The sequence below is a fragment of the Geotrypetes seraphini genome, chromosome 2 (assembly GCF_902459505.1).
Source record: "Geotrypetes seraphini chromosome 2, aGeoSer1.1, whole genome shotgun sequence".
Classification (NCBI taxonomy): domain Eukaryota; kingdom Metazoa; phylum Chordata; class Amphibia; order Gymnophiona; family Dermophiidae; genus Geotrypetes; species Geotrypetes seraphini.
In genome coordinates this window covers 225,280,273-225,290,821 of record NC_047085.1, presented here as the reverse complement: position 1 = coordinate 225,290,821, position 10,549 = coordinate 225,280,273, and positions in this window count along the sequence as shown.

Below are 10,549 nucleotides of genomic sequence, written 5' to 3'. Positions count from 1 at the left end.
TTGTTCTTTAAAAATCCAACCCCTGTCATGGCTCAGCAGTCAGAGCACCTGCCCTGTAGTCCCCAGGGTCCTAGGCTGGAGCTGGTTCAAACCCTAGCTCCTCCTATGCAATGCAACTTCTTCCTATTTTTCTTTGTTGAAAAGCTGTGTTGTTGACATTTTGGGGATTTTATCCAGAATGAGTGGTTTTTGTTGCTCCCATTTCTGTGGGTAAAACTCTGTTTTACCTGTAGATATAATATTGAGATTTGCCTTGCCCATGTGTTCCTTTAGCAATACATGTATAAATTGTGATATTGTGATGAAAATAAAGCATGCAAGTACCAAAGCCATCCTCCCGTCCAGGTTTGATCTAATAGCCGTTGTTACGTCTTCTCTCTAAGACCCCCTGGCTCAAAAAATATTCAACCAAGAGCAGATTTGAAGAAACAACCTCTAATACTCAGCAAGGATTATATACTGTATTTTTTGCTCCATAAGACACACTTGGAACAAATTTAATCCCCCTTCCACAGTACCTTTAAATTCTGGTGGTCCAGCAGTGTATCTGCAGAAGTGAGCTTTCTGTGCTCCTGCCCCTCCCTTGCTGGACGGCTGCCTCATCATTATCTCAGCCATTGGCGCACAAGGCAGGAGCAAGCTTTTCGCACTCCAGCCTGGCCCTGCACCACTTCCTGAATGGCTGATGTCAGTTAGGTTATTAGGTACCCCGGAGTTCCTGAGTTGGCGAGCTGATTCCAACAGCCTGTGGAGTCCTGGACCCAGACAACTGCAACTTTTACAAAGATTTTCTTAGACTGATAATAGGCCAGATTAATTCCAATGAATCACACCTCAGATTTGAGTATTTAAATTATTGGTACATGCGTATTGTAGTATACTTACCTGAAGGGATCCTGGTTAAATGTGAATCTGTTGACACCCATAAGGAAAACATAGAAAAATTTAAGGACAAAAAAAATCATAGTGGAGAAAATTGAAATTATATAAGTGAAGAGGAATAGTTTTGTGCTCATCTGATGTTATGTTCTATAAAGTTAGTAGTAGCAGAGTTGAGTTCTGGTTGCTCAATTACTGAGGATAATGGAAACATAACCAAGTTTTGGGTGTAAACATATCATGCTGTAGATTATAGAATCTGAATTGAATATTGAACCTTTGCCAACTTTAGGAGGGAAATTATAACATCCTATTTCATTTGTAATATCCTAAATCAGGGGTACTCACACTTTTTGGGCTTGCGAGCTACTTTTAAAATGACCAAGTCAAAATGATCTACCAACAATAAAATTTTAAAAAACACAAAGCACACTGTACACAGAGAAAATGTTAATTATCATTTATATTCGGGTTTTTTTCAAAGAGGTCAGTAACAACTATACAAAAATAGACAAATATACCCCCTCCCCTTTTACTAAACTGCAACAGTGGTTTTTAGTGCAGGGAGCTGCGCTACATACCCTGCGCTGCTCCCGACGCTCATAGGCTCCCTGCGCTAAAAACCGCTATTGCAGTTTAGTAAAAGGGGAGGGGGTATATTTGTCTATTTTTGTAAAAGGGGACCATAGTGCAAAATATAGACAGCAAATATAAATTCTCAAAATGGACACATTTTGATCACTAAATTGAAAATAAAATCAATTCTCCTACCTTTGTTTGGTGATTTCATTAGTCTATGGTTGCACTTCCTTCTGACTGTGCATCCAATATTTCTTTCTTTCTTCCTTCCTCCCTCCTGCATGCTTCCTATCCTCCAGACATCATTCCATTCCCCAACCAACATCTCTCTCTCTCTGTCCCTCCTGAATCCAACTTTTTTCTTCCTCTCTCCCTGCCACTTCCCCTTTTTTCTTTCTTTCTTTCTTTCTCTCTCTCCCCCTACCCCCTTTCTTTTTTTCTTTCTTTCTCCCTGCACCTTTTCTTTCTGATTTTCTTTCTTTCTCTCTCCCTGCCTCCCTTTCTTTCTTTCTTTCTCCCTACCCCCTTTCTGTCTTTCTTTCTTTCTCTTCCTGCCCCCGTTATTTCTTTCTGTCTTTCTTTCTCTCTCCCTGTCCCTTTCTTTCTCTCTCCCTATCCCCCCAAGCCACTGCTACTGATTTTTCCCTGCTTCCTCGACACCGCAAAACCCAGGGCTGCGCCAGGCCCACAAGCCTTCCCCCCCAATGTCAATTCTGACTTCAGAGAGGAAGTTACAGGCCAGCCAGCCAGCGAATGGCTGGCCTGGAACTTCCTCTCCGACATCAGAATTGACGTCGGGGGGTGGGGTGGGTGGGCTTGTGGGCCCGGTGCGGGCCTGGCTTTTGCAGTGTCGGGGAAGCAGGGAGAACGCAAAGGCAACCAGAGTCTATTGTGGAGATCGGGATGGGCTCTACGATTGACTCGCGTTGCCCTTGCGATCTACTGGTTGATCACAATCGACCTTTTGGGCACCCCTGCCCTAATGTATCAGCTTATTGTAACTCCTGCTTAGTGCTATCTAGTGGTACAAAATGTTTATTCAATTTTCTATACCGTTCTCCCAGGAGAGCTCAGAATGGTTTACATGAGTTTATTTAGATACTCATGCATTTTTCTCTGTCTGTCCTGGCAGGCTCACAATCTATCTAATGTACTGGGGCAATGGAGGGATTAAGTGACTTGCCCAGGGTCACAAGGAGCAGCGTGGGTTTGAAACCACAACCCCGGGGTGCTGAGGCTGTAGCTTTAACCACTGCACCACACTCTCCTCAAGGTACCTATTTGAAGAGCTTACCTGATGCTCTTCTTCTACCTCTATTTAATAAATTTTATAATTCTTTTTCTTGTTGAATCCCTTGGTTGTGTGGAGTTATTTGGGAATCCTACTAGGTATCGTGACACGTTCACCAGTTTATATCCATATTTAGAGGTAATTGCACCACTCCACTACCAGGGGGTCCACATTATCAAGATATTTTCTTATAATTACATCAGTAATCAGCATTTCTTAATATATTTTGATATGACTTCTAAACAAAAATTATGAAAAATTAAAACAAATATACATTGGAATACATAAGTATTGCCATATGACTGATATACTTTGATTAAATATGCAAAAATTGTATGTATTATAGTTTTGTGTTCTTTTGCAAAACTGTGCTGAGCTTCACAAGGCAGTTTTTAGATTGTTGTTTTTTTTTGTTTGTTTGTTTTTAAGATTTCACAGTTTCAGATACAGGTAATAATCCACATGCATTGGGCCTGTTGGAGGGATGCATAGAACCACAGCTGGTTCTGATAGTGTTTGTTCAGATCAGCTGAGAGAGAGAACTTTGCTGTTTGGTGTAAATGTACCCTGGATGCAATTGGGCAGAAGGCTTTGACTTGGCAGTGGAAAGTCCCAATTAGAAAGAATGGTAAAGCATCCACTTAATAAATTGAAATATGTGGGCAGGAAGTGTCAACTACGGAAAGTTAGACAGGCTGGGAATTTTCTTGCATTCAAGCCAAGACCTGAGTCAGTGACTGGAAAGCTAACAGAACGGCAAATTAAAACCCATAGGCTATGGTCGGTACTATGGAGGATCAGATCAGCTGAATGTGGGAACTTTGTTGCCTGTTTAAATTGCTGTATGTTAACTGTGAAAGTTAGATTAGAACTAGAGAATGAAACGGTGACAAAAATCATCACTGTTCCCGTCCCCGCGGATAACCGCGGGAAATAATCCCATGTCATTTTCTAGTGTCTATTTCAATCTCAGTCCTTGTACATCAGCATTCTTCAAAGCAAAGCTTGCGGATCAGTTGTTGTGGCCATTCATACTCTGATTCTTATGTGAGCCAAGGATAATGAAGCCATTGTGACATCACTGATGTGATTGGCTCTGAGGCATTATGACATCACAATATCTGCTCTGGCTACCAGAGACTGTCATTCTGTAGTGTCTATCTCAACCTCAGTCCTTCTACATCAGCATTCTTCAAAGCAAAGCTTGCGGGTCAGTTGTTGTGGCCATTCATACTCTGATTCTTATGTGAGCCAAGGATAATGAAGCCATTGTGACATCACTGATGTGATTGGCTCTTAGGCACTGGTGGAATGAGGCATTATGACATCACAATATCTGCTCTGGCTACCAGAGACTGTCATTCTGTAGTGTCTATTTCAACCTCAGTCCTTCTACACCAGCATTCTTCAAAGCAAAGCTTGTGGGTCAGTGGTTGTGGCCATTCATACTCTGATTCTTATGTGAGCCAAGGATAATGAAGCCATTGTGACATCACTGATGTGATTGGCTCTTAGGCACTGGTAGAATGAGGCATTATGACATCACAGTATCTGCTCTGGATACCAGAGACTGTCATTCTTTAGTGTCTATCTCAACCTCGGTCCTTCTACACCAGCATTCTTCAAAGCAAAGCTTGCGGGTCAGTGGTTGAGGCCATTCATACTCTGATTCTTATGTGAGCCAAGGATAATGAAGCCATTGTGACATCACTGATGTGATTGGCTCTTAGGCACTGGTAGAATGAGGCATTATGACATCACAATATCTGCTCTGGATACCAGAGACTGTCATTCTTTAGTGTCTATCTCAACCTCGGTCCTTCTACACCAGCATTCTTCAAAGCAAAGCTTGCGGGTCAGTGGTTGAGGCCATTCATACTCTGATTCTTATGTGAGCCAAGGATAATGAAGCCATTGTGACATCACTGATGTGATTGGCTCTTAGGCACTGGTGGAATGAGGCATTATGACATCACAATATCTGCTCTGGATACCAGAGACTGTCATTCTGTAGTGTCTATCTCAACCTCAGTCCTTCTACATCAGCATTCTTCAAAGCAAAGCTTGCGGGTCAGTGGTTGTGGCCATTCATACTCTGATTCTTCCCTCTCTCCTTAAAGAATGACATGAAGATGGTTTCCTGCGGTTATCCGCAGGGACGGGAACGGTGATGAATTTTGTCACCGTGTCATTCTCTAATTAGAAGCCCATGGTAAAGCATTTATCTAATTTTGTAAAGTATGCAAATACATCAGCATCCTGGTTCATTTAGGGAAAAAGGAAGACACTGTTGCATTCCTGAGTCAGAGAAGCTCAGCTTGTGATTATTTATATCTCTTTGTATATATATTTATACCTTTTTTATTGTAGATTTCACAGAGATAAAAAAGAAAACATACACAATAGTCACAATGGTGATAATACAGAAAAGCAGAACAATAAACCAAATATCTCAGCCCTACAAAACAAGTGACTCCAATGCCCCCATCCCAACCCACTGCCCCAGAGATCTTGAATAAGCTACACAATTTAAGAGCTAAAAGTCTAACCCTCATTTACTTCCCTGCTCTACAATTAATATATATGTCCCATACTTTGTGATATGCTGTCAAGGTATTATGCCACAACACAGTCAGTTTGAACATGATTTGTAGGTAATCCAATTTAGTGCAAAAAAAATGTCAGCTCTGGCAGCGAATGATATTTCCACCTCGCAGCCACGGCCATACGTGCTGCAGTAAAAATGTAGGTCACCAGTTTTTGCTCCGATTTGTATATATTTAAAATTTTATATTTATGCAACTCCAAACACATAATATTTCATTGGAAATAAAGCAATCAAAATAATAAAATAGAAATAAGATTATAAAAATATTATCAGTAAATCAGTAACCCAAACGTACTAATTTTAAAGTCCACAATTTGAAGTGGGTGAACCAAACTTAGGAAAGCATTTAAGGATAAAATAAAAAGGAAAACAAGAAAATTGCAATGATTTGACTGAACTCAAAGCTCAACATTAATCAAAGGCAGGCTACTAAAACAGCATACATGGTTTGAGTCTCTGGAAGATCACCTTCAGGCACAACTGCAGGACACTTAGGACCTGATTCTTGAAACGTGCATCCCAATTGCAGGCAGTGGTAGGTGGCAGCCAATCGGGATGCACGTTTAAAAAAAAAAGAAAAAGGTGTCCGAGGCAGGACACATACATTGTAGGCCTCTGTAGTGCATCTACGGAGATGCATACACATGCTTAAGCACGCCCAAGGTGGCGTGTGGGCTTGGTTTCGCCCGGATGTAGCCTTGGGTGGGCTTAGGTGTTGGTACGTGTCTCCGTAGATGCAAGACAGATGCCTTAAATGTAGGCCTGCAAAATGCTGGCCTACATTTAAGGTGTCTGTCGAGGAGTGTAAACATGATCCTGAATCGGACGCCAATGCATGATTGACACATGATTGGTGGCCTATACAGAATCAGACCCTTACTACTTATAAATAATGTCACTTGAGATATTATACTTCATTCTACTAGATCAAATAATCCATCTGCAATACATATTTGTATATGTTCGTTTTATGTGTGTGTGGGTGTGTTAGGACTGTACATTGATTAAAAATTTTAATCACATTAATTGCAACTAAAAAATTTAATTGCACAATTAATCACATAAAATGCCCCCTTACATTTCCTTCTGTACAGTGCAATATATAGATAACAGAAGTAAATTCTCAAAACTGACATATTTCAATCATTAAAAATTAATTAAATTATCTTCCCTGCATCCCTCACAATCTAGCAGCTCTCTCTCCCCTTCTGTAGTTTGCTATATTCCCCTCCTGCAATAAACAGGAAGTTGTATCAAAGGGAAGGGGCCTGGCTGAAGAAAGGCTCCGGATCGGTCTGGGCAGCTAGTTAACACTACCGCTGTTGTTACTAGCAACGAACAGGGTTTTCAAAGCTGGAGGTGAGATGAAAGAGGCTGAGGAGGATGAAGGAAAAGGTGTTGGATTCGTGAGGGGGTGGGGGTTGTGACAACAGCAGGGTAGGGGTTTCCAGGCAAGTTCATAGGGCCGCTGGGGGAGAGAGAATGTAATTAACATGTTAAAATTATTAACATGAGTTAATTGTGTTTAAAAATACTCTAAATGTGCAGCCCTAATATATATATCCTAGTGTTTAAGCCCGTTACATTAATGGATGCTAGAGTAGATGTCTGTCTGGGTTTTTTTTTCTTTGTCTCTCTCTCCTTGGATGCTGTCTGTCTGTCTGTCATTCTTTCTGTCTGTGTCTCTCCCTGGCCCCCTTGTCTGTTTGTCTTTCTATCTCCCTGGCCCCCTGCCGTGCCATGCCTGCCTGTCTCTCCGTGGCCCCCTTCTGTTTCCCCCCTCCCAGAGCAAAGCATGATTGCTGTCTGCCCCCCCAGCACACCCCTCCCCCCAAAGTAGCCCCCTTTCCCTTTCCCCCTCCACTTCTTACCAGCATGGGACACATGATTGCTGTCTGCCCCCAGCATACCCCTCCCCCCAAAGCAGCCCCCTTTCCCTCTCCCCCTGCCCCCTCTTGTGCCATGCCTGCTTGCTCCATGGCCCCTTTCTGTTCCCTCCTCCAAGAGCAAAGCATGATTGCTGTCTGCCCCCAGCACACCCCTCCCCCCAAAGCAGCCCCCTTTCCCTCTCCCCTGGTCCCCTGTTGTGCCATGCCTGCCTGCTCCATGGCCCCCTTCTGTTTCCCCCCCTCACGTTATTACCCTCCCTCCATCCATGGTTCCTGGTGTCTTCTGGCCCACTGGCACAAACCACTGCTGCCGCTGCTGCTCCTCTTCAACATAGCAGCCTGTTGAGGTTCTCCGGCTGGCTGTAGCGAACCTCGCAGGCCGCTCTCCACCTCGGTAGCATGTTCCCTCTGACGCGATCGAATCAGAGGGAACGTGCTACCGAAGTGGAGAGCAGCCTGCGAGGTTCCGGCGAACCTCAGCAGGCTGCTATGAAGAGGAGCAGCAGCGGTGGCAGCGATTGGTGAGTGAGGGCGGGAGGGGGGGAGTCGCCGGCGTGTTCTCTGCCTCCGTGTTCCAAAATGGAATCCGGTATGGAGGGACACAGCACAGTGCAGCGATCACAAAACCCTAAGTGCGCATGCGCACTTAGGGTTTTATTATAGAGGATATATCTGTATATACAAGGGGCTACTGAAAAGTTCTCAGCCCTACCAAGAAGAGAATGATGTGGAGCCATGAAACTTACAAGCCATTCCACAATTTTGACACTTTTTGTTTCAATGGTATGAAATACTGTATATTGTCATGACCAGACTTCTTTGATGCTCTCACTCACGTGGATGTTGCATATCTCAGCCGGGGTGCTGAATGCTCTGCGCTGCTCTGAAGCTCATAGGAACTCTTTGACCGTCAGAGCAGCACGGAGCATTCAGTGTGCCACCTAGCGTTAAAAACCTCTTGCGCGGTTTTGTAAAAAAAGGGGGAGGAGGTAATAAATTTTCTTAAATTCTGCAGGATGACAAAAATTGACAATTAAATGCACACAATCAGCAAATAACAAAAATAAAAGGGGGAAAAAAACAAACCATACTGAAAATTCATAAACAAATAGCTGTGCATCCAAAGATCAAAGCTTTAAACCATATGAGGTAGGAATCCTTTTTAAATACTCTACGTAACAGGTGCAAATGCTTGGGCAAATCAGTATCCTTTAAGATATTTTCTAAACAATGGCTCTGAATCTATCATTTATATAAGAACAGCCATATTGGATCGGACTAATGGTCTATCGTGTTTCCAACAGTGGCCAATCCAGGTCACAAGTACCTGGTAGAATCCATAAAAATAGCCAGATTCCATGGTACCAATCCCAGGGACTGCAATAGGTTTTCCCATGTCTGCCTCAAATGCAGACTATGAATTTTCCCCCAAATGTTTTAGAATAAGCATCAGTTATGGCACCTCACATTCTGAGGAGTACTGAGACTTATATATGTTCAAGGTCCAACTGAAGTAATATTGTATTACACTCTACTGCATACAGAGCAGGATGAATCAGCATGCCCCGATGGGACCCGTTTCGCCCAAAAGGGCTTTTTCAAGGGTGAAACGGGTCCCGTCGGGGCATGCTAGAGATACTGCATTAAAAGGATAAGTAAAAATGAAACATGTGCTGTTTAGTCTTTATTCTTGAATAATAACAGAAAGAAACACAGCAGTAAGCAAACAAGCTACATTTAAAAAGGAGAACATAAGAACCGCCATCTCCGGATCAGACCTTCGGTCCATCAAGTCCGGCGATCCGCCCACGCGGAGACCCAGCCAGGTGGACACCTGGCGTAATTTTAGTCACCCGTATCCCTCTATGCCTCTCGTAAGGAGAAGTTCATCTAGTTTGCTTTTGAATCCTAGGACGGTGGATTCCGCAATAACCTCCTCTGGGAAAGCATTCCAGGTGTCCACCACTCGTTGCGTGAAGCAGAACTTCCTGTTATTTGTCCTGAATTTGTCCCTCCCCAGCTTCAGTCCATGTCCTCTTGTCCGTGTCACATTGGACATTGTAAATAACTTATTTTCCTGCTTTATTTTGTCGATTCCTTTCAGTATTTTGAAAGTCATGATCATATCCCCTCGTAGCCTCCTCTTCCCAAGGGAGAACAATCCCAGTCTCTTATGTCGTTCCTCGTATTCCAAGTTCTCCATACCTTTAACCAGGAGGCAATTAGACGAGCCAAAGCTGGACATTTATGTAATTGAACCTGAAGCAGTGAGGTGTGTGGTTGCTGTGGTTGTTTCCAGTTTGCCTCACTCTTTCATCTTCTACATCCTTTTAGTCCTCAAACAAAGCCCCAGCAGCTCTAAAATAATCCTTTCAGTCAAAATGGCTGCTATTAATTTCTCTAGCACAGATACAGAAGCTTTCAGAAAAGCTCTTGTTCACTTTCATCTCCCATGGCGCTGCAGTAAACACACCTGAACCTAAGACCGAGGGTGGAAAGCTGGGAAAAGTTACACATCTAAATGTTCCCCAAGGATGTAAAGCTGGGTTTCAGGAGTGAGACATGCATCAGACAGGGTGTAACCCTGTCTAACTGAAAAACTGCACCATATAACTCCATGAACACTGAAGGTATTATATATCTAAATTTCACAGAGGCACATGTTCCCCAATGACAAAGTATTAAAACCAGGAACACACGGTCTACCCAGTTAAAAGCTTCTTCGTGATCTAAGGAAATTAGACCCACATTAATGCTAAAAGGGGTTGAATCTGAAGCAACATTCCTAACAGGAAAACCCGAAAAACTAACCTGTACTTTGGATTGGGTTGTACAGTGCAGAGCTTATATCATTTAGCCAGCTGGCCAGGGCATGTAAGAACATTAGTAGTAGTCTGAACACATAAAAATAAACAATCTTTAGATGATATGCCTTGCAAAGTTTGGTAAAAAAGCAAGTTAAACAAGGTAGTCTCCATCGAGGGCTATACACTTAGTCCAGTGAGTTTCCAATTTTTTCATAGGCTATTTTTCCTACAATACGAATAAACTACAAACTGGCTGAACTGATGGAGGCTACGCTGTTTAACTTGCTTTTTTTTCCCCACCAAACTTTTCAAACCACCCTCATATTAGACTGAATGCTTTTCTGACTGGCTTTTGAAAAGTGTACCCCTTTAATCAAGTCAAAAAAATCCATTCAAAACCCGGCACTTTGTCCGGGTTTTGAATAGCTTGGGAGAAATCACTGTCAGGCAGGAGGGCATCTGCGCATGCATGGATGCCCTCCTGCCAGATGAGAGC